This window comes from Periplaneta americana, chromosome 15 (assembly GCF_040183065.1).
Source record: "Periplaneta americana isolate PAMFEO1 chromosome 15, P.americana_PAMFEO1_priV1, whole genome shotgun sequence".
Taxonomy (NCBI): Eukaryota; Metazoa; Arthropoda; class Insecta; order Blattodea; family Blattidae; genus Periplaneta; species Periplaneta americana.
In genome coordinates this window covers 43,295,333-43,322,372 of record NC_091131.1, presented here as the reverse complement: position 1 = coordinate 43,322,372, position 27,040 = coordinate 43,295,333, and positions in this window count along the sequence as shown.

Below are 27,040 nucleotides of genomic sequence, written 5' to 3'. Positions count from 1 at the left end.
CGTGGCGTCGCGGTCTAAGGCATCCTGCCTAGGACTCGCGTTACGGAATGCTCGCTGGTTCGAGTCCTCATGGGGGAAGAAAATTTCTCATGAAATTTCGGCCAGTGTATTGGACCGGTGCCCACCCAGCATCGCGATGCACCTGGGGTGCTACGATAGGTAGCGAAATCCGGTTGCGAATACCAGCTATAACGGCTGGGGGGATCATCGTGCTAACCATACGATACCTCCATTCTGGTTGGATGATCGTCCACCTCTGCTTCGGCATGTGGGCGTGAGGCCAGCAACCGGCTGGTTGGTCTAGGCCCTTGACGGGCTGTAGCGCCATGGATTATTATTATTATTATTATTATTATTATTATTATTATTATTATTTGTTTTTATAACTTTCCTAGCATTTGTTTCTTTGTTTGTCAACATTTAAAACTACAAATTCTTTACCGTACTACAAAACATGCTTTGCGATCGTCATTTGTTTCCCGCATAGATGATGATGATAATAATAATAGTAATAATAATAATAATAATAATAATGTAGTTAAACTAAATTACCATTTTTGTAGATACGATGTATCACTTCTTAGCCTCGATATGCTTAATATCATTTCATACAATTTGATAACATTAACGCTACATGGTTTGACTCGACAAAGTTTGTATACATACACCTATATTATAGCTGTATCTCCATACCCATTGAAAATTGGACACATGTTTATATGAACTTTTTTTTTACTCAGAATACTCCATATTATCTGGTTTATGCTTTTTGCTGGTTGAATGGAAGAGAAGGCCTTACGGCCTTAACTCTGCCAGCTAAAATAAATTATTATTATTATTATTATTATTATTATTATTATTATTATTATTATTATTATTACAAAGCAGCTTTGTAAATGGTATTGTCCTGTATAACAGTTTATAGAACTAAGAATAATATTACGTTTCTACAACCTAGAGACGATAATGCGATGTATTGTAACCAACGTAATATTTACATTTGTCCTTCAGGGGAACATTTAATTTTTTCTTGCTTGGCCTGTATTGCTCCAACTAACATGATGTGGTGTGTAACATGGTACCTTGCCAGCTACTTTGTGAACACTGTATTATTCTATGTGTAATTAACTTCAGAGTAAATGTGCCTCAACTTCGAAGTCTAATCATTAGGGCTAGAATTTTGATGACCTATAAATCATGAAAAAATGTCCTAAAATAATGCATTTATGACCTAAACATCTTTCAAAAATGCCCTTAAAATGCCCTAAAAATTGATGTTACATAATTGCCTTAGTAGGAAAAGAGGTTTTGTACTATTTAATATTTAGACTAGTAATTAAATTAAATTTTACATAATTTTTTCGTAGTAGTACACTTTAATTAATTATTTTATCTGATGTAGTTCCCATGTATGATCGTTCACCTCTGCGTCGGCATGTGGACGTGAGTTCAGCAGTCGGCTGGTCGGTCTTGGCCCTTCATGGGCTGTAGCACCATGGATTTACTTTACTTTTAGTTTCCATGTAATCTACCACAAGGCCACTCTTGTCTGGAATTAGCAGGTATAGAGGAGTCTGTATTGAAGGGGTGGTTGGACTGATCCATTACGTGGGGTGTACTACGTTAAAATGGCAATATTCGTGTAGAAAAACGATTAAAATATTATAAAATATTGGGTATCAACGGACAAAATATGTAAAGAAAATATCAAAGGAAATTAACATTATTTTACATTACTAATGGGGATTTATGGCCAAAATTAAATGAAAATGCCTATAAAATGACGGAATAAAACAAAAGATGCTCTTATGAGTTGAAACAGGCAAAAAATTAAAAAAAAAAATGCCCTAACAAATATGTCTTAAAACACTCAGTTTATCACATAACACATAAATACTAAAGCAGCTATGTTTCTGGCTTACTAGAAAAAAGATACAATTTCATCAAAATCTTAGCCCTACTAATCATCATCCGAAATCCGTACTCTCCCAGACTTCGCTCCAGGCTATTTTAACTATTGCAGATGATAGATGAAATGAGAGTATCGCGGGAATGTTAGAGGGATGAGGGAAGGAAACCCTCTGCAACGTCCACCATAAGCTCCATCACGACCAGACCGGAGATCGAATCCGAACCGCCTTGATGGAAGCCAGCGTGTTAGGTACAGACGCGGCTGCCGCGTATTCTACTTAATCGGAGTGACGTAATTCTTCACTGTTTGTTTTTAAGGTCTTTGACAACGCGATACTGTTTATTGGGCAGCGTGGGGAACAACAGCGTCACTTCTTGGTCCACCAATCGCAGCGTTACACATTGACGGATTAAGAGATGAAGAGTCTCGAGATGTTTCCGATTAGGGCTGCAGATGTTTCGTGTCTCACTTAATAACTTAGTATGGCTTTTGTTCCATCGTATTAGCGAGTCCAGGTGTGTTCTGTCACCATCTGGTCTCTCAGTCACTGAATCGGTCTTTTAAATACAACCAGGCCGTTAAGTGATGTTTCTCGCTTAAACTACAGTCAGTATTGTAGTGCATTTATGTACTTTCCCTGGTTACAGTATAACTTAATGCTGTATTTCCCCTCACGCTTACGAACTTCTATTTAACCTAAAATAAAATTTGTCTCGCCTTAAGGGACTTATCTACCCTTGGGAGAAAAATGTTCAGTTTTATCCATATTTTAAAAACTTTTTTTTTCTTGATTACTTGACACCTAATTAAGGATTTTCACACAAAATAAACACCTCAAATAGTACATTATGCAACGAGCCTATAATGATAGTAATTAAGACGCAAGTATGGATATTTATGAAACGAGCGCAAGCGAGTTTCATAATTTTCATACGAGCGTCTTAATTACCATTATAGGTTTCATACGACTTTTTATGCTCGACCATATTTCTAACTTGAAATTATTCAGAAGTATTCATTTTATTTGTGTCTGACGGAAGATCGGAAGTGACCTTGTTCATAGCTCTTAAATTGTGAGATGGGCGCAGACGCGAAAGTATTGTTTCTTCCGAGGAACAATAATGTCATTGATCTTGATGTAATGTAGAGAATAACATGAACTAATTTTGATATAACCTGGAAATTTATTTAGAATTGAAAAACGAGATGACAAATTGGATTTATTTGAATATTATTTACAATTAACACTAATTATTATAGTAACAGAACATAACCTTCTGCGACAGTATTGAATTTCCAGCCTCCGTGACGTTTCCCTCGTTGTCTTTCGATTGCATATCCGAGAATAATCGAAAACCTGAACTTTAATGAATAGATGTACTTTAATGACGTGCATTAAAAGACTGCTACCAGGTGTATAATTACTACATTTCGGCATGGTCGAGCATAAAATATTTTTGGAAGGCAGGGAGACAATTTTTTAAAGCGAAAACTGAAATTTGTTTTAGTCCTTTGTCCACAGTTTTTATGTTAGAACAAAATTTCTTTCATTGTCTTACACCTAAAAGAACACAGAAAATTGTAAACAATATATATATATATATATATATATATATATATATATATATACATACACACACACACACGATCGTGGAGTTTTAAATTAACTTTCTGCAGTAGTAGGTCATTGTTTGTAATTTGGCATTTAGCTACGTTAATCAGCTTCATTTTGATGCAAGAATGATGAAAACATCTAAATTCTAAGTGCACTTTGTGTTAATATTAGTGTTGTAAAATGCTGTAAAACTGAAAATGGAGAAAATCATCTACATCTTTGAGGGTATGAAAAATTGTAAAACCAAACACACAGCTTCCTGACTGTATGAAAAATAATACAATCTTTGTCCTATCTTATCCCAGTAAGGAAAAATGTCATTTTATTTTTTGAAAATTAAAAAAATAAATAAATAAAAATTTAAGATCTTGGAGTTTTAAATTAACTTTCTTAAGCAATAGGACACTGTTTGTAGTTTGACACTTAGCTACGTTAATCAGCTTCATTTTGGTGCAAGAATGATGAAAATATCTAAATTCTAAGAGCACTGTGTGTTAACATTAGTGTTGTGAAATTCTGTAAACCTGAACATGGAGAAAAATCATCTACATCCTGAGGGTATGAAAAATTGTAAAACCAAACGTACAGTTACCTAACTGTATGAAAAATAGTACAGTCAAACTCTGCCACCAAATTCGAATTGTTATTAGACGAAAGATATATAAAACTGACAGAATGTGACGGATTGACACTTGCTGAACTGCACTTCCGGTTTAAAGAAAGGGGCTTCCGGTCAATAAAAACTCAGCTAATTAATTAGCCGAACATCATAGAGACAAAATTGATATATTTTTGAAAACTAGAAAGTTCAATCTTTTAGATGATAAAAAAAATAAGGATAATTAAAAATGAATGGTAGATGAGTACATCAGTACTTGTGGATTGGGGGAGCTGCAGTAGATTTTGGTACATACAAATTTCACTTCTTGATATCATTACTAATAAGTATAGGACAAAAATAAATGCGCTACATATCGAAAAATCAAAACTTCCTGACTTAGTTGGTAGATGTCTGTGGCATCATTTGCCGTAATCTCTAAAAAAAACAAATACCATCGTTTTCAGTCTGAATTTCAAATCGGCAGACACTCAACATGCAATCTAGCAGTTCATCCTGAATTGTTTTAGAATTACCTTTAAACAGTGGCATGTTCCGAATGATTTGTGAGAGACTCGTTTAGATTACTCACGAAATACACCAGAGTTCTTCCAATCGTTTCAATTCCAATACAGTCCACGCGCAAAAAGATTATGCATAAGATAATAGTACACATTCCCGGCCAGATGAAATATAAAGTAATTTACCAATAAAAGCTGTAACAATTCTTCTACAAATTAAAACAAATATTATTATTATTTTCCTGTCAAAGCAGAGAGTGCTGCAGCTCCGCAGCTCTTATGGACGAGCCGCCCCTGGAGTACATTAATATGAGGGAGTGTAGGTTCATTTTTTAATTTAGCCCCTTTCCCTGAGGGGATTTATACTATGCCGTGAGAAAGGTGAAACCAATATAAAAGTAAACAGTAATTCAGATGTTATGTAATAACAATTTATGTAAAAGGGAATATAGAAAAATGGAGCCAATTAAAGAAATAGACCATTCATTTCTTCATACAGTATTTGCTTTAAATAATATTAATATGTTAATATAGATGGACTCTAAGGAAATGTGACGCAAATGGAATCACTGCTAGTGAAATGAGATTCATGCGCCGAACAGCTGGCTATACTAAGTAGGACCATAAAAGAAATGACATCTTAAAGGAACGTGAAATAAACTCTATACAAGCAGACATGTCACTATCAAGATAACTGGCATCAGCATGTGAGGCATATGTCTAGGACTAGAATCCGTCTTGTAATCCTGCATTACAAACCTAGAGGCAGGAAATCAACTGGACGTCCAAGGAAGAGATGGGATGAAAACTTTTGTGGATTGTAACAGTACTTCTGGGACTATAACCTGTATGGATGATGATGATGATGATGATGATGATGATGATGATGATGTTAATATAGATATTAACTTGAAATATTAACATTATATGAAACATGGCGAATATGAATTATCCTTCTGTATAAAATTCTGTGGTGTTCGGGTAAAGGAGGATGTCATTTCTTTGTGCAGATGGAATTTTGTTCCCCAGATGAATATACAAGTTAAATTGTAAAAAAAATCAAAATAATATTAGCAGTGGATGTGTTTTATTTGTGTAGAAAATTATTTGCAATAAGAGTCCGAAGTTTAATTTTCATTTATCTCCAAACTCATTTTTATGATTTAACTCCTTTTAGTCAAACAACACAGAATTGTCCTCTAAAGCAGATGTTGAATATACTTTTTACATAAACTGCCTAATTTGGTCGGGCTACAAGTTGTGTTTCTCACCGATTAAATTTAACGAATGCGTCTTGCAGTATCTTTTCTAAAGTTTTTAAAAAGACACTGATATGAATGCCCAGATCATTTTAAAAGTTCATTTCACACAGGTTACAAAATAAATCACCCTCCAATTGCCAACTCTAGAGGACGGAAATTCAGGGCACATTAAAAAAAATAACGCATAAACGTATAATGAATTTCAATGTAAATACACTTGTATTTTGACGCTCAATTAAACAATTAGAATTACCTTCGTGTTATTATTTGGTTGTAGCGGTGTAGCCTCATATTAAAGAACCTGCCATAAGTCTGTGTACACATTGAAAAGTACAAAGATTCTTTATTTTTTAAAAAACTCGATCCACATGAGCATTACTATTGGAAGAGCATGTACTGTATGTGTTCAGCAATTTTCTTTAAGTTTAGCACACTACGTGTCTTCAAAACAATATTCCAGCGTTCTTGAGAAGTTGGTAGATCTTTCAGTATCAGCATCTCTTTCAATAGGCAGTACTGTTGGTACAATGCATCACCATTTTCAAAGTTCAGTTCTATATTAACATGCAATATATTCACAATTTCAGTAAGGACACTGAATGTGAAAGTGTCAGTAAGGCTTAGAAAAGTGATTTTTTTAAGAAGTGAAGAATCGTAATCAAACCATTTTCACAAATAGTCAATGGCCCTCTGATACACGTTCAGTGCTTCTTTCTTAAAGAGATGCACAACAGAATCACTCAAGTTATTCAAATGCTGATTTACTACCAAGCCATTGCAAACTACGTCGGGTCTCTAATAATGAAATATCAATATGAAATTTCAGAATATAATATTGCAATGAACAAAATTCCGGACATTAAGCGTCCTGAAAAGAGTTTAATTTTTTTCCTGACAGTCCGGAAAAATTCCGGACGGTTGGCAACCCTACCCCAATTCCATCGAAATACAAGCAGTCATATTTAGTTTCCTATCTTTTTTTATATTTGATTTCGCGTTCAACTATTTTATTCATTACTAACAGCATTCAATGAAGGCAACACAGATGAAATTACCGTTCACAGATTTCAATTTCACCTAGTCAATTGAGAATTTTTTTTTTCATTAAATGTAATGGTTGTACTTTCCATTGATTCGTTTTTAGAAGAGTAAACAATGTCTCTTGATTTCCCATCATACACTGAAATATTAATATTTACTGTATATGCTATATATTTTTTTTCTAAACAGAACCCTTGGTCTGGCTTCCAGATCAGGAGGTCCCGGGTTCGATTCCCGGGTTCGGCTCTCGGTGAATTTTTCTTGAAGAAGACGAATTCCCTGGGTGTCTAGAGTCTGGAAATTTGTATGAATGTGAGTGTGATTGTGAGTGTGCCGGGTTAATATTAATTAATCAATCATCACCAATATAAAAATACATCAGGACTATCGCTGGGCAGTAACCTGAACACACGTTTCGGCGTCACATTGTTGACAAGTAACTCCATCTGTTAGCACAACCATAAAGCATCTAATAGATACTACAGAGTTGCCAGCAACGAAAAAAAAAAAAAAAAAAAAAAGAATTATTATATTCGCTAAACAAAACTAACACTAAAGTCTACGCCAATAAAGACACAGCATACCTGACATCTAAATGTAACAATCAATTAAAAAATTCAGACGGTTGAAGTTTCAGCCAATCAAGATTGACGACAGGCCATCAGCCTTCAAGGAAACATCTACGTGCAAATCTACATAACAGAATTTATTTTAGTTATCGAGAAGTCTATTAAGTTGAAATACAATATTATATAAATTTTATTTTTATTTACTTTCTATTCATTCATTTATACTGATGAAGTTAAGGCCGTAGGGCCTTCTCTTATGCTTCACAGTTAAAAATCGCCGGGGGGAAATTTCCCCTTCGGGCGACCCACTGAATTCATTAGTGTGCAGGTTCCCATGTTTCCATTTTAGGATTTTTTGTTTAGATTTGTGTCGAGTCAGCACGTGTCCGTAAATCTGCCGTGCTATATTTATTTATCCGTCTAGACTTTTAATTCCACCCTTCCCCTAGTTATCCCAGCTGTGACTTGGACTGAATTTTGTTACGGAACCCAAATACCTCAGTTTATCTTCTGGCCCCAAAGGTCAGTAGTGACCTTTTCAGTGGGAATGTCGAGGTCCCGATTCCAAAAGGGCGCCCGGCCCAGACTTCTCCCCATTCGGTTCCATGTGCAGAGGAGATACACTCCACTTTTCAAACTGCTTAAGTACTCTTCAGAAGTGTCTACTATAGTAGGGAGCAAAGATATTGGCGGGTCGTACTTAGCACATTTTTGCACGTACCACCCCCTCTCTTCTGACTTGTCCATTGGGATGACTGACTGGTAGTGTGTCGATGCTTTCAGGTGTGGTTGCTTGCAAGCCAATCGTTGGGTATTGAGAGAGCAGTCATCGTAGCTGTTGTCTGTTCACTGTGCACATATTCAAACAGTAATTTTCAATACTAACAGTGGAATTGCTTCTGTGCCTAGTTGAGCGACATGTCTAGAAAGGGAGCGGATACGCGGAGCCAAATGAAAGGAATTATTTATAGTGTTTACGAATACTTAAACAGGAATTAGGTCACTATAAGTTTAAATGAAATATTTTAAGATCTGATAATATATTGGCAATATACTCATTGCAGTGAAGTAAATCGTTACCATTGTGTTATTACTATTATTATTAAATTTGCACTGATGGATTTCATTTAATATAGTATTACTAGCCATTGTTAAGTCACTTATATTATATAAAATAAAACTTGGGTACCGACACAATACTATTTACATCGTCAACACCAGTGATTTTACTCACGGGACTGGCTTCATCTTTTCTTGCAACCCTTGTCTTGTTCAAAAGGTCTCTGGTCACTGCTGTCAGTTGGTCACCTGCTGTGATTCTTCCTGCCGGAAGTTGCCTGTTGACTTTCTTTGTCGCAATCCCAGGACCGCCTCCATCATTTTTGGCCTCATTTCTGAACAGCTGGAGCCATTCATCACAACTTCTACTCTTTGTGAAGCGGATGACAATAGGACGCGTCTTCCCTGGCCTGGATGGTATGCGATGTGCTACGCTTACATCATGTTGCACCAATTCACTACCGCCTATGACTTCCGATATTTGGTCAATGACTTCGTAAGTTGATTGTTCATCGATCTCCGGAACTCCAAATAGCATTATATTGTCTCTGGGTGTGTACTGCTGCAGATCACTCACTTCCTGTTTGAGATGGTCATTTTCTTGCACTAGCCTCTTCATCTCCTCCTGCGTGGAGTTGAGTTCATGTCTTGTATGCGCCAATTCCTCTCTAAGACTGTCGAACTTGGAAGATATGAATTCAACTGATTTTCTTGTTCATTCATCTCAAAATACGAATGCTATTCGATATCATTATAGTAGTTATAAAATCATGTCGCATATTGTATACCAGTAGTTTGTATGATAACAAATGAAGTGTTCACATGTGCTGTTGTTTAATGAAATAATTATAATGCTGCGCACAGAAATTACACTAAATACTGACACACACAGTGTTTATATATAAACACTATTTCGATGTTACAGACTTTAGGTTACGTAGCGAGGAGTGAAAGATGCTTCGGAAGCGACCCTTCGAAGAACGTTTACAGCTAAAGTAGGGGTGGAACGTGGGTTGGGTTAGTATGAAGGGGTATACCTCCATCCGCCAATATTCCTGCTCCCTACTATAAGTGTTTACTTTAGTCAAGAGACCAACACGTCCACACAAGTAAAGTTTCCAGACAGTCAAGGCTTACTTGATCTATCTCATCATATTTGAACTTACACGAGAAGACTTACAATTAGATCTTCACGAATTCCCGCACTACATCGTTGCGTCCGAGTCAGTGTGTGGAATGACAATTCCTGGCTAGTATTTAGTGAGACTCTGGAATAAGTTTTAATATAATTTACCGAAGTACTTATGATATTTCCGTGCAGGATTTCTGCGTTATCATATAATGAAGGATGGGTGGAGCGGAGAAAAATTCTCTCCGGCACCGAGACTCGAACCCGGGTTTTCGGCTCTACGTGCTGACGCTTTATCCACTAAGCCAGGGCTTGGCAAACTACGGCCTGCGGGCCGGATCAGGCCCGCGAGCTACTTTTGTTCGGCCCAGTTACCAACTTGAAAAAAAAAATTAAAAGTCAATAAAAGAAGAAAAAGAAAATCAATTTATTCACGAATTTCGATCGATGAAATCAAATCAGAGGTCCAGATTCTTAAACAAATTGCTCATATACTGTGGTAACAATGATGTTGCTACAATACAGGCTACTGGTTGCAAGCGTTCAACCGCCAAGCGATCGTGAGTTGTCTAGCCCACTGCTCTGGTCCAGTCTAGAGTTGGGCAACACGATTCTTTTTCAGAAGTCGATTCCAATGATTCAATCACACATTACGAATCGATTTTAACGATTCGTTCACGATTCTTCTCATTCTGCGATTCCAACTATTCTTTTGAATCGTCAAGGAGTTCACGATTCTTCCTACTCTGCGATTCCAACGATTCGTCAACGAACGACTTACAGCACACTTTCCATTGCAAACCACGCGTAGAACAAAAACGTTCTACATCTCTCGCATAGATGGCATAAGAGGCGAGACAATTGGATTGCCTCTTTCTCATTGGCTGGAACCATTCAGCATGACCTCCATTAATCTACAAAATTACCCAAGATAATGTTTCTAAATTATAATTTATGAACTGAACCTTATTACGAAGTACATTTTTTGCATTACATCTCTATTTAACTATGCACATTTCAGGTTTGTGTTCATTATTTTCCATACTTAACAAATACAGTATTTTGATTTCGCTCTCGCTCGGGAGTATTCGGCACGGTTCGGAAATGTCCGCTGACAGGTTACATCAAACAAGTAAATAGAATCGTGGGTTACGATACCATGTCAATTCGTTACTATTCTTTTGAACGACGATTCGTTACGATTATTTTGAACGACGATTCGTTGATACCACGAATCGATTCTTACGATTCTTTATTATTAGTCGTTCGAATGAACGATTCGTTCACGAATCGACCCAACTCTAAACAACAGCGACTTCTTTCGGTACACGCTCACACATAATAGAGCAGTGGAAATGTGAAGTGGTAAATATTATCCAGTTAAGAAAAGGATTAGCATTTTGAGTAATCTACAAGCATTTGCTAATAGTTCTTCAATTATGACAGGGAAAGAAAAAAAGAGAAAATGGACAGTGAATGTTCTCTGTTTAAACAACAATGCAGTTGAAACTATTTTATGATTCAAACTGGAAATAAAGTAATTATGCCTGATTTATAACGAATCAGTTGCTGCCTTTAAAGAATATAATATTCGCAGGCACTATGAAATCAAACATTTTTCAAAATTTTCACAATTTATGGGGAAGTTACGGAATGATAAATTTGAAGCAATGAAGCGTGGACTATCATCTTAACAGAATATTTTCAAGAAACAGAGATCAGACAATGAAGCAGCAACAGTGGCTAGTTTCGCATGAAGTGGCGAAAAGGACAAAATCTTTTAGTGATGGTGAACTTATTAAATCGTGCATGATAATGGCGGCAAAGGAGATTTGTCCTGAGAAAGTAGATTTATTTAATAACATTAGCCTTTCAGTACGTACAGTTGCTCGCAGAGTGGAAGATATTGCCAAAAACATAACTTGTCAGATGAATGAAAAAAGAAAACAGTTGGAAAGTGTAGATTTTAGATCAGTAAAACACAAAGTTTGAATACTAATGTTATTTATGAGCATTGTTTATTAGACTTAATTTAAACTTATGTAACTTGGCCCGCGATTCTTTCTCGGATGGTTATTGTGGCCCTCGCTATGAAAAGTTTGGCAAGCCCTGCACTAAGCCACACCGGATTCCAGTTCTGATGCCGGATTGAATTGCGTAATTATTGGTCGCGTGTTATCAAGGAGTTTCACTGCATCACATTCATATGAGTAGGGAGCGGATTTTTATGTGCTAAACAATTTAAATATATATATATATATTTTTATGTGCTAAAAAGTACGAAAATATTTGCTAAAAATAAAAAAAATATATTTATTTTAAATATGACGAAAATACCTTACTTAGCTTGAAAAAAAATGTTACTAGGTACTCACCAACTACACTTGAGTGCTAGTAGTTGGCCGAGAATTGAAGTGAACAATAAATGTCATCTCCAAATTCTCCATCACAAATGCATGCCGATTATCTCTAAACAAACTGTGAAAACGATCTTTCCATATCACAGGACGTCAGACGTGCATATTTAAAGAGAGGAATCTCACACACATACACCGTCAATTTCACCTACAGGCACATCGTCCAATACTTTAGCAACTTTACACATTTTTTTATATCCACTGTTTTTCCCAAACACATTCTGGAATTTGTCCCTTAGTAATTGTGCTTCTGAACCTGGTAGCGAGTCTAGTTTATTTTCCACGGCACGCACCTCCCTGTTTCAGACAACAGGTTTTTGGATGTTTCGAGTTTTTTATGGTGTCACACAAAAACTTAAATTTGCTAATAGGAAAGCCAAATCGTTTTTTAAATAACCATCTTTCAGTATATCTTGAAGGATATCGATTGACGAAGCCCGATAACAGGGAATCACAACAAGATATACTCGATATACATGAGCGAGAGGGGAGAGATTTGTTTAAATTGAATAATGTTCATACCGAGCTCTTATCTGTTGTGTTTCACAAACAAAGCGTGGAATGAAATCATCTTCAGCAACAATAAACATTCCTAATTACGTGTTGCAAGATCTCTCCTCCTTGTTCATGTTAATTTATTCTCTAATAATAACACTGATATGCTGTCTAGTAGTTCCCAGAACTTGTGGCGATACTATTACGAAAATGGATCACGGATACACCACGGAGAGCTTAGAAACACGACGCAACCAAGAATTCCTAAAAGAGATAACGTATTTCTGAGTGATATAATTGATTTAATTTTAAAATATTTAAAAGTTCTTGTAAAAACAATTATTTAAATAAAAAACTCTAAGATTTATGTGTTTATAATAGATTTCCTGAAAATATGTATTTACATAATTTTTTTTTGTGAAAATATGTGTGTTTATGTGATTAAAAATTCGGGTTTTAAACTTGAAACTTCATGTTCGGAATTTTTAACTTTGTTAATTGTATAATTTCAAGGGAAAAATTGTTCCGGGGCCGGGTTAATTGTGTTTTATCACACGCAAAAAGAATATTTAATTACATAGGAATCCGCTCCTTACATATGAGTTTCTGGCAAATGGCAAATTAGTTATTGAGGAGATTCTTAAAACCAAGCAACGACAGATCAGTTAACGCACTTTTGACGTACCTAGCTATTAGAAGGGCATTGCCCGTCTTCATTGTATTACTTTTCTGCCTCTGCATACTGTTCTTTTGTAGTCGCAGACGAGCCTTAACTGTTTCCAAGGAGTGGTAAGTCAGCCCCAAACCCAAACCATCCTGACCATGACACTGAATAAAGCCCACTAGCGGCCAAACCCTGATGACTGGGGAAATGCGAGGTTGTTACAACCCCCACAGTGAACCGATTGGTGTGTAAGACCACACTGCCTGACAATTCTTCAATAACTTCAGTATATTTTCTGAGTTGTCGCTGTATGGTTGTGAGTTTGTGAATTATACCGTGTACGTGTTTGGTACTGGGATCACAGTATCTGTGACGATTCAGCCATCGTGTGACTCACATGAGGACGAATATTAACACTAGGTTTCGGACAATGACGGACATCACATCGAAACTGTCGGCCAGGTAATTTTTCCAATATTAACACAGTAAGGCCTAATTGTATAAAGCTCTCTGACTAAAGATCAACTTTGATCGAATATCGGAAAGTGAACCGAGTTCAGACATTTCTTCTATTGTATGAAACTTTTCTGCGATCAAATTACCTTGGTTCAAATGCAGTCTAAGTTCACGTGAAAAGGATTTGGCAACATCGCATAAACAGGTGAAGTAGATGATGCGCGGGCCATGTTGTACAGGTTTGTTCAGTGTTGCCAATTTGGCGACTTTAACTCTTCTTCAACGACAATTATTTTAGCTTTTATATTGCTTAAATAGAGATTTAGCGATCCATTTTGCACCCCATAGTGACAACATTTAATCTTTCTTTGTTGATAATGAGAAATCTAGCGACTTTCCAAGTATTTTTTGGCGACTTTCCGTACACTCTGTTGGAGACACTAGTTTGTTTTGTGCATTGCAAATAATGGCGGACAATAAGAAGAAGATTGACCGTTCTCCAAATTGTTATCATGTTATGGTGTTTGGTACTGCTAAACATAATAAAGCTTTATAAAACGATAATTTTCGTTTAGTAATACAGTTAATTGAAAATTAATGTACCTATCATATCCATGAATAATTAATGGTTGTTATAAACATAATATAATTGTAGGTTATGTTATTTGATACTGCTGAACACGATAAAGCCTTATAAAATATAAGAATGTTTGCGTATTAAGGCAAGAAATTGAAAAAAAAAAAAAATATATATATAACTTATATATGTACATACCATATCTATTAATATTAATAATAATGGTTATTCTCTTTGCACAATCTGCCACTCGTATGTTTCAAAAAGAAAAGAAATAACAACTTGGATCATCAAACTTAATCGGAGAAATTTCTTCAGTCAAAGTTGACTTTAGTTTAAGACAAATTAATCTCAGATTAGACTTTATACAACACAAAATTCCAAGTTCAGCTAGAACGAGGATCAATTTAACCTCTGATCTAAGATTAAATGGTTTATACAATCGGCCCTAAAGCAGTTATAACGTTAATCAGTGAATATTAAGTGTTTGCTATACGTTGAATTAGCCATGAATAGATCTTGGATTTTAGGCTAATTGCCTATTTTTTTCCTGTAGGGATAAACTAAAGGTAGTTAAATAGGCTATCTACTAAAAATGCTTTAGTATTTCTATTTTGTTATTAAAGGGTTTCTTTTTTTCATGTAGCAATGACAAAGAAAGTTTTGTATATCTTGAGGGGTTTGGTTCAAAGACCTTACAGTAGTTTTGTATATCTTGGGGTGGTTTTGGTTCAAAGACCTTTCAGTACGAGTAGTTTAGTTGTAGAAATGAAGAAATTCTTGGAAAGTGACAGACCGGTTTTGTTGAATGCTTGATCAAGCAGTAGGAATGTGATGAATGGGGAGGATGTAGGTACTTCTCCCTAAATAAATGAGCATGGCAAATGTTACTGGATTTAAGTCTGCATGCATTATTTCAGGTTTCATTGGAAAGAACATTTTCCGCTTGTAAAATGATTGTGTAATAAAAAGCAAAGTTTGAAAACAGAAAATGTAGAGAGAAACCTGGTTAGGTATCGCAAGGTTCGTTTCAACAAGCGGTTCATAGATCAGTTCATGTACGGTTCCTGTACCATCTTATGCGCATGCGCCTAGTTGAGCATCTGCTATGGGATTGAAACTGGACTGGACGCTGTTGTAACGCTTTCGCGGATCGTTATGTACTAAATCCAGAGATGCTATAACTGTGATCATCTTTGCTAAGAACGGGATGCTTATTATTATCATTTCGCAGCTAATTCTAATTGCAGAAAATAGAATTTCGATCATTTTCTATTAAAAGATGACAAAAAGTATGGAAGGCAAGAATTCTGCTAATTCAATGTCGTGTACTGGGGGAACTCTCATCTAAAAATAGTTCTTTTTCTTTTCTTTTTTTAATTATTAATTTATGTACGTTATTTATTATACTATTAATCAAAGCTGCATGTTGAAATTGTAATTAACTATTTAAATACCCAAATAATTTCCATTCCCTTTCTTTTTGGCGAAAATTTAAATTAAATCTCTAGTTTTATTATTCGTCTGCACTGTCACTTTTCATCTTAACCTCATTGATGTGAACAGTCGAGCATGTCTTTCTTCATTATCCAGGAGATGTTGGTGAGCTTATGCGCATGCGCGTCTCGCGTACTCTTCCGTACATGCTCAATTCGCGGACTATTTCTGAACGTTCCGAACCCGTGTCAAAAGCTTATTGGAACGCCCGACTGCAGTACATGTTTCCGGTTCAGGACTGGTTCGGATTGTGTTGTAACGCTTTTTCTGTACTGCGCATGCTCACGATGGTTACGGACGGTTCCTGACTCTTGTTGGAACGAACCTGCAGTGCCAATAATTATAAATATTGTGTTAATTGCTAATTAGGCCTGATTAATTCATTTGCAATATTAACACTTTCGTGTCGCTGCCATGGATAAATAATAATAATAATAATAATAATAATAATAATAACAATTATTATTATTATTATTATTATTATTATTATCATCATCATCATCATCATCATCATTTATTCATCCATCAATTTATTAATTTACTTAATGTGTTTTGCTTGTAAACAGACGATATTCAATTTTAGGTTCATACTAACTCTCAAAGAGAACTCATTAAAGTGATAAAGGTTTATGTGGATCGCCCTGTACTACTACTGCTACGAGAATTGACCGTTACCCATAGCTTCATTTCGTTCACTAGACACACTTAAATCTTAGAGCAAAATGTATTTATTTATTCTAATTCCATTACCCTATTGTAATTCCTGTAGTCTATAGACGGTACACGCAATCATAGGAAATTTCTCAAATTCGTTGTCCCCCCCCCCCGTCTCCTCAGCGCAATGGTCTTAAAGAGACAGTCCACTAAAAGGACAACTTTTTTCCTAATCATTTTTTCATCCAAATTTTGAGAGCATATTTACAACGTAAAGGACTAACAAAATCCAAATTTTGAATTTTCAAATGTTTTTTACTTTTTTTATATATTTATTTTTAGAAATATTTTCAAACCCAAGTTTTTAGTAGCTCATTTCAATTTTTAAGCTTCCTTTTTTTTTGTTACATTCACAAGACATAGAATAAGATTTTTTATGCATACATTTTATGAAATATCTAATTTATTCACTTTAATTTTTTTTTTTAAATTTCGAGTGTAATTTTTCTATAATCATAAAAAAATTAATAAAACAAACTAGCAGCATTTCTTACAAAATAAATGCATAGAAACAGGCAGCTACGTCATAAATACTTGCAGTAAAAAGTTCATCCAGATTGATTAATATTTGGCATAAAATATTGGTGGTTTTTACTTGGTTATTTAACGACTCGGTGTCAACTACGAGGTTATTTAGCGTCGATGGAATTGGTGAAAGTGAGATGATATTTGGCGAGATGAGTCCGAGGATTCGTTATAGATTACGTGACATTTGCCTTACGATTGGGAAAAACCTCGGAAAAAACCCAACCAGATAATCAGCCCAAGCGGGAATCGAACTCGTGCCCGAGCGCAACTCCGGATCGGCAAAGTTGGTGTTGAATCAAGAAAAATAAACTTACGGAAAAATGGATTTGAAAGTAAAATAATTATTTATGTAACACATACCTATTAAAATTCTCCTCCAATACATTCATCTAGTAACTTCAGGAAGTCAACTTTTGAACAAAAACTTACTACATTTTTTTTTAAATTTCGTTTAATATTCACCATGCCCCATAACGTATAGTCATATTACATGGTTTATTGAAACGTGTTTATCACTTTTGTGTTCATTGGTGTCCCATTGTGTTTTGCTTTACTGTTTCGTGATTTTTTGATGTTCATTATGTTATTCACTGTTGAATGTTCACTATCACTATCTTTCATTTAATGATACTAGTTCTATTTACACTGTTTACATAGGCCTATATCCACTTTTATTAATTGGATTTTCACTATCACTATCTTTCAGTTAATGAAAGTAGTTCTATTTACACTATTTACATATATTTACAATTGTTCGACCTTTATACTATTAATATAGTGCACAAATGACCTCAAATGCTCTTTTATGATGTCACTGTAGTTTATTGGCCAATTTCTTCCACCCCTTGTTGCTGCCTTGAAGACACTGCGCTATTGGTTCAAGATTTGACAATCCCACAGAAGATGATCGATTGTTCGGTCAGCTTCTCCGCAAGGACATCCTGGGCTTTCCGAAATTCTGAATCTGTAGTAATAAGATCTGAGTTTCCCGTGACCAGTTAGTATTGATGCAAGGTTTGGTGTAGCTGGTATGTTGATTTTCATCCTATCTGTCACCGAAGGAAAAAATCTCTTCGTTAGTGCTCCTTTTGTTGTGTTTGACCACATCCTTTGCCATTTTTCAGTGCTTTTCTTTTTCTCTGCGTCTATTATTGTACTCTTAGGTATCTCATTGTAGATTACTGGTATGTGATTTTCTTTAGTTGCTTGCTTAGCTAGTTTATCAGCTATTTCATTTCCATGGATGCCAACATGTGCTTTTATCCATTTAAAGTGAATCTTCCAATGTTGATTAACAGTCTTACTAATAAACCATGTATAGTTTTTATACGAGACTTATGCAGAGTTGAGACAGAAAACGTTACGGTACTAATAAACCGTGAATAAGCTATGGACGTATAAACAAGCTGTAACTATACAATGGGAATTGCTTTGCAGTAGTTATATACACGAAACCCCTTGTTTAAGCGTTGTATATAGAGAAAAAATGGCCCTCCCTATAACAGCTGTTCGTATCGACTGTCATTTTATGATGATGGTTACCTTGTAACCACAGAAGAACAAACCAAAGATCATAGAATTATTAGAATAATATTGCTGTAGCTTGTACTTTTTGACCAAAATGTAGTGTGGTAATCGATTAGAGCCAGTTGTACTATCGATATTTAACACGCCACACTAGAGCGCTCTGCCGGATGCAATAGAGAACCTAAGATATTCTATTATCTTTCGTAACGAAGTAATGACGAAACTATGACGTAGCTGTGTAACAGCTGTACTGTTACACACGGCGTATGTAGTGATTATTAGTAAGGAATTTACACACGACTTATAAACGAGCTACTCATTGTACAAGTATAAGACTGTTAAACGTCTGTATATAGAGTTTTTATTAGTAAGACCGTAAGGATTTTAAGGTTTTGTCTAATTTGCTCTATTATGTATCCATGTTTGTCGTTGTTCCTCAGTAAATATATTGTGACTGCTATCTGTGTAAATCGCCACTGTTCAACTTACTACATTTGTAATCAGAAATTTGTAAAAAAGAATTCTTTGACGAAAAAATAATTTTGACAGCTCTTTAAATGTCGCGCCCCCTTAAAGTTTTAATTTAAAAACAATTTTTAGCATATTTGTAATCAGAAGTGAACGGAATCCATTTGGGATATGAAAGTATACATTCTCATATCCCGTGAAATAGCTTTTTTTTTTATTTTGGAAAATTTTCATGATTTTCAGTACAGACTCCCCTTAAGTCTGCTAATCGAGACCGGATATTACAATGACAGATTTTGAAAACGCCTTTGTATCGGTACGTGTTTGCAACCACTCTTCACTCGTGAGGGGGCTGTGTATGCCGAGACAAGCCTGAACGACCTTTTCCTAAGAAGTCCCCTTCTCCCACACTCAAGCCGACAAAGGAAAAGCAATAAAACCCGAAGTTGCCAAATAGACTTTTTCTTTTAGATTATTGCCCGCATTTTACTCCCTGCTTCAACCGTTGCCAAGATTTTGTAGCATGTGTTGGCTGCAAGATGCTTTGTTTCTTCCCGCCGTTGTTTAGTAGAGCCCGGAAGTTCAGGCATTTATTTTAGCTAAAATGGGGCAGGCAAATAGGCACTTAATATTCCGAAATAGACAGTAAAATAATAAAAATAGACATTTAAAAATTACGAAAATATACAGTAAAATCATAAAAATAGTAATTTAATATAGGTTATACATACAATAAACCTGTGTATCACATTTCAGTACTTTTACTTTTCTTGATTACATGCCACAACACGATTTTTTATAAGTCCTCAACTTCCATAGCCTCCTGTCAGAGAGAACGTTTCTCACCATTGAAAAAAATCGTTCTACTTACAATGAAGTGACCTGGCGCTTACTTAAAACATGCTATTGTGGATGGACTCATATCTGTAACAATAATAGTGCAAACTAATGTGCTAATCCTGCTAATCGATTTCAATACGATTCGACCTTTCAGAGAATTTGTTCGTTTTCCCTCTCTGCACACTTTCCTTGGAATCGGTAGAAACTGAACATTTCAGACGAGAGAAACTAGCTGCCTCGGGATGTGAATATATACTGTTTTCGCTGTAAGAAAAATCCTAATGTAAACATAAGCACGTTGCTGTCATACCCGTGATTGGCTCCCAGTCGAAACACTCGCATGACGCAGGAAAATATAGTTAGTTTTGGAAACCACAATCTTGTATTATTTGAAAATAAAAAATTGAATTGTTAAATATGATGAAACATTTAACTTTACTCATATGTAACACGCTATGTAAAAGAAAAGCTACTTTTATGTTTTGTTATGTACTATGAACGCGGATGAATACCAACAGTAACACCGAGGTAGTCTGTTGTTGTAACAAGCTGGCGTCACTTGAGCTCGTACTGTACTCCAACCACGAGAAAGTCTCCAGGGAATGAAGGGAAGCCGGGTGATGCTGTGAATGAATGTTGATGTTATAAGGTCACACTCGTGGGTACTCATATCTCTATTGGCTATCTCTCAAAGCACAAACCATAACACATTTTTATACTATCCTAGTTACAAAATTAGATCACTGTTAATCTCTTGGTCTTTTAATCCCTCCATACAGGAAATAACATATGGAGGAGAGCGCATGATTTTTAAACTGACGTTATAACTCTATTATTATCTATCTACTTCGCTCCAATAGATGATGCAATAGTAAGCACATTCCTTTCACGGTTTATCTCCTGGTTGGAGAACAGTAGTTGTTCACGTCAGCATGTGGTACTGAAGTATGGCTTTTGCATCCTCAACTGTCCATTGTGAAGACATAAGACTTAAAAATAATTTAACTATAGTAATTATAAAATAAATGTTTCCTAAGCAAACGAATGCATAGTAGTGAGGTTAGGTCTACTTGACGAGTAACGGGAAATGTTTAACATGAAACAGAATGTACAACAGTAGGCGGAACATGTACTGAGAATCTATAGCGCCAAACAGTGGCCAATGAAACCTCACTTCAGTCACGTGCTGATGTTTACCTTAGGATTTTTCTTACAGCGAAAAGATTACGGTAAACTGGGGTCTGTTGGACAGTCGGGCATGTTGGACACTCTGTACTTTAACGTGTTACCTCGCCACTTGTGGGCACCACATTCTGCTACGAGTGGGCTACTTCCGTCATTGACTTCTAGCAGAATGTGGTGCCCACAAGTGGCGAGGTAAACCGTTAAAGTACAGAGTCTCCAACATGCCCGACTGTCCAACAGACCCTAGTTTACCCTATAGTTAATTGGGCCCACCAACTCTCTCGGCTCACTCATCAGATTAGGGTTATGCATGCCGCCACAAATAATTTAAATGTATTTATGTAGAGTGAGATTCCCATTATGCAAAAATATCGTTTAATTTTAGTAACAAGTGCTTCATTCATTAAATTGTTTTCATTTATATTTTTAATATACTCGGAATTCGTGCAATTTTTTTTTCTTGTACTGATTATTTGATATACAGAGTAGATGGTAACCTCTGCACCAAAATTTAAGAATGTTAAATATAACAAAACTTCACTTTTCCTTCGATGAAGCACCGTTAAACAGGAAAAAAAGAAATAGCCTTTGCCCAACGTTTGCAGCGGTCTCTATTGCAGTAATGGCCCAGAGTATTTTTAAGTATGTTATTTTACGACGCATTATCAACATCTTAGGGTATTTAGTATCTGAATGAGATGAAGGTGATAATACCGGTGAAATGAATCCGAGGTCCAGCACCGAAAGTTACCCAGCATTTGCTTATATTGGATTGAGGGAAACTTACTTACTTACAAATGGCTTTTAAGGAACCCGCAGGTTCATTGCCTCCCTCACATAAGCCCGCCACCGGTCCCTATCCTGTGCAAAATTAATACAGTGGTGGTCGTGCCAGAGAATCGATCCCATTCCGAGGCTTATTGTATGGATTCGTAACAAGCTGTTTTTACGGTGATAGGTTGTTAGCCCTTCGCCCAACCCCCAAGCTGGAGGACACCCCTTATCGGCTGTCCACGACTGCTTATACAATATATTCGCAGCTAGCCAGAGTGCTGCATTGGAGTTAAATCGCTCGCTTGAACTCGGTCGAATGTCGCACCCTCGAGTGAGATAAGATCGGTCGTGATACGCTCGCAATAAATAGAAGCACAGTACAAGGTCATCTCACCGACATGTCTTATCTTGTATGGAAGGCGACAGATAAGATACACATTTGTTTTGCTCACATGGTAAAAATAAGGCTTTATTTATGACAAACGTCTAATGGAACAATCTAATGGAACGTACGAAAACAGTAACATGAAGTTATAAATAAAATACTATGAAAAACTTCGATATACAGTTATTATTGTTAATTAATAATTATTCTATATTTGATTTACCACATAATATAATATGATAGGTCTATACATAGTGCTCCGCCTATATACTGCTACAATGTAGAAACGTTTTACAAAATATTATTGATATAGTAGTAGATTAATAACAATATTAGTACAGAGATAATGTCACAGAAAATATAATAAAACGAATAATCATGCTGCACAACTGTTACAGACGCTACAAAGTTACAAATAGTGATGGAGGTAATAAATTAAATACCGATATATTGATATTGCAATATATTGCAAATCTATTTTCGATAAACGATATATATATAGCAGAAAATATATCGATATATCGAACGATTATCGATATATCGCTATTTCGTAAGTAAATTGCATTGTCAGGCGTAAATTTACTGTATTACAATAAAAGTACTTAAATTTTAGTATTTATTTTTGCCATTGAAATTAACATCATAACAGTCAAAAGCGTAAATGTAAAATTGTAATAATAAAGAATACATTTTCAATACCATACGATGTAGGTCCTAACCTATATAAAAAATTATGGTGGAGGCAAGGGAGCTTAATGCTATAGTGGGAAAGAGTTAAGTGAACTCTTAATTTGATATTGGAACACGATTCAATGATTCTAATTTTATATAAGATTCAATCCAGGACCAGATATACCTAACAACGTAATCATTTTTAAATGTTAGTAAACAGAACTTGTAATTATTCTTAAATGTAAGTAAACCGTACTTAGAATGTTACAAGTTTTAACAAACTTCACAGTTGATTTGATACAATCCTTTTATAGTAAGTTCCCATTGCAAGTTATTGTTACACTCCAACATTCCAAACAACAATGGTGACGATTATAGGCATAGAACTTTTAAGCACTAAAAGATATAATAAGAAAACAGAATGTCAGCACTAGGTTGTGCATAGAAATCAATGACGTAAAAAAATTTCACATCGGTATTAAATCTTTGTTTCTCTTTCCATTTCACAATATAGAAATAAAAGTTTTGTACCCTTTTTGAGTTCAGAAGGTTCCCTTTCAGAGTGGGAGTTGCTCCTGTCTTGGAGAACATTAATAACAATACTAAACAGTAGTAGATAAACCTCCCGTCTGTCTTACGTTCGAACACGTTGCATTTTGAATTTGGTGCTGTATACAGTGTTGCCAACTCAGAATTCCATTTACCGCTGCACAAGCTTAAAAAAAACCACTAAACTGTAGTTAAAAAACTCCAGATTTTTCTTAACACATCATTTCCAAATTTGAAATACAAACTATATTGTTTTAGGAACTGGAGAATTTTAGGTTTCAAATTTAACAAAAAAAAAATTCTAATATTTATAATACTCTGGAAATTGAAATAACACTCACCTCTGCCCAGAAGCTTGTTGTGAATGGCAACATTATGTTATCGAACAACAGAAAAGCACTCGCTACTCTTTTTTGTGTGTATAATTATCAGCATGTGTAATGAAATCCGAATATTTGCATTTAATATCACCTTACACCATTTACACCGAACTTTCGAACTATCACCGGTAACTTCTTCCACCCAATCTTTCAACACGTTTTTTTTTTGTTTGTTTGTTTGTTTGTTTTTTTTTTTTTGACACGTCTAAACTTTTGTACGTATATAGTCTTATGCGGCATATTTCTTCAAAACTGAATGAAGTAGATCAAGAATATACTGGACACTTCGGAAATAATCACATTCACACCAGTCAGTTCGAAATCTGATTTCTCACTGAGCTGGAGATGTGTCTGCTAACATTGAGTTTGGTTTTAAGTTTTAAGCATATCTTTGTTACCGGTACATAAACTATAATGCAAAATGATAAATTAAATAATACATATATCATAAATAAAATAATAATTCAGATCATTATCTACTCTTTATGATTAAATACATCAATTTATTTACAAAAACAATGCATACATTAGATTAAGAGTTTAATGAATGCGGAATACCTTATTTGTACAACAACAATGGATGAGGCAGGAAATGGACGTGGTTGCACCAAATCGAGTTAACATAAAACGTTGATATTGTATATTCGCACAATGAAAAAGTGTGTTAATACCATACTAAACTCTGGTTTATGATTAACTAACACTCCGCAAGTACATATAAAAATTATAACATCTTTGCAGAAAAAAAAAACTTAAAAATATCATCTCTCTCTGCCTGGAATCATAAAAAACGCCAAATAAATAACTAGCCGCTGACCATAGACCTAAAAACACCAGATTTAGCTACAAAACCGCTGACTTGGCAACACTGATTAGAACAAGGTATTGAGTAAGGTTGCACAATTATGTAATTCTCCACCTTCAGTAGCGCCATCTCTTGAGAATTATCGGAGTTATCTAGTGTGGATTTTGTTGTTGTTGATAATGATAATACGAGTAATTCCAAAAAAAAAAAAAAATCGATAAATTTATGAGAAAACCGATATATTATACGGTATATTGAATCAAAATTTCGATATCGATATATCAATATATCGAAACAAAAATATCGGTATTTCGTAAAAACCGATATATCGTTCCCATCTCTAGTTACAAAATCTTGGCGTCGATTAGCGCAGAGTGCGCGTCAGAAGTTACAGAATCCACAAGTGAGCGAGAAAATACATAATTCGTAAGTGAGCGACGGATCCGGACGAGTCAGAACTTATATAGGAAGCAACAGTCATTAAGAGGAGATACCTGGGGCGCAAGCGTCCTTCACGCGTTGAGTTACGTGATATGGGACATGTTCCCTTCAAGACATAAGAATCGTGAACAACAATTAGGGCATACAAGTTCCAATACGTTATGACTAGCCCAGCCCGTCTGTGAGCTGTGAGGCAGCTTGAATTACCATTTGAATTACTTTCCAAGCCTTTTCAAAGTTTGTGTACAAAAGCTGAAATACTCTTCAAAACATGTGAATGCTCCTTAAAATTGTCTCTCGTAGTCGGTCCGTTTTCCATTCGTCTTCATAAATGTCACACCAAAACGATATTTCACTTGAAATATTTCAAACTCAGACTAACTGTGAAATATATTATCCTAGAACAGGGCTTGCCAAACAACTCGCGAGCTACTTTTGTTCGGCCCATTTACTAACTTGAAAAAAAAAATTAAAAGTCAATAAAGGTATAAAAAGAAGATTAATTTATTGACGAACTTCGATCTATGAAATCAAATCAGAGGCCCAGATTGTTAAACAAATTGCTCGTATATTGTGGTAACAATTATGTTGCTACAATACAGGCTACTGGTTGCAAGCAGTGTTGCCAACTCAGAATTTCATTTACCGCTGCACAAGCTTAAAAAAACCGCTAAACTGTAGTTGAAAAACTCCAGATTTTTCTTAACACATCACTTCCAAATTTGAAACACAAACTGTGCAGTTTTAGGAACTAGAGAATTTTATAAACATGTAGACTAAATTATGGAAAGTATGTGTGATATTGTAGGTTCTATATTTTATACAAAGTCGTATGGAAAATTAAATCTGAATATTTTGCTTTCAATATCACCTTACACTTCTAGGCCGAGCTTTCCAACTATCATCGGCAACTTCTTCCACCCAATCCTTTCGACACATTAGCCTATATATTTTTCACACATATCTAAACTTTTGTATGTATGGAGTTTTACGCGGCATATTTCTTCAAAATTGAATGAAGTAGATCAAGAATATGCTGGACACTTCGGAAATAATCACATTCACAAACACACCAGTCGGTTCGAAATCTGATTTCACACTGAGCTGGAGACGTGCCTGCCAACAATGAGTCTGGTTTTGAGTTTTAAGTATGTGTGTGTTACATAAACTACATTGCGAAATGATAAATTAAATAACATAGGCCTAGGCCTATCGTAATAAAAGTTATCATAACTGAAAATATCAATTCAGTTCGTTATCTACTCTTTATGATTACATCAATAATTCACTTACAAAAACAATGCATACATGATTATGCTAAAAGTTTAACGAATGTGGCATACCTTATTTGTACACTCTTAGACAAAAAAAAAAAATGACCGGACTCTTGAAGCGTAAATTTGTCTAAGTTCCGTTCGGCTGTGCGCCTGATACACAAGTCTAAAATCGGAGTAGTAAGGAGAAACCAGCGAGATCCAAGAACGTACTCTTATATCGGCAAACAACGGTTTGAACTGTGTGTGTGTGTGTCATAGCTCTGTGATAAAACTCTGACTTCACACGCGGAAAATGCGGGTTCGTATCCGCCTTCGTATAATTATATGTATTTGTTTCGTTTTATTTTTTCTCTAGCTAGAAACAAATGATAAATTTATTAACGTGCACAGGAGTTTGGGTTAGTTCAACAATTAAACAAAAACATTCAGTAATATCGGAGACTTCTTCCTAATTACCCTTGAATTAAAATAGATGCTCAGTTCTTGGATCTTCTCCCTTCTCCGTAAGGAGTATTGATCAGTTACTATAATTTGTATTAGTAGTAGTAGTAGTAGCTGTAGTAATAATAATAATAATAATAATAATAATAATAATAATGAAGCAACCAGAATAATAATAATAATAATAATAATAATCATCATCATCATCGTCATTATAATATTAATAGTGTTGCAAAAACGAG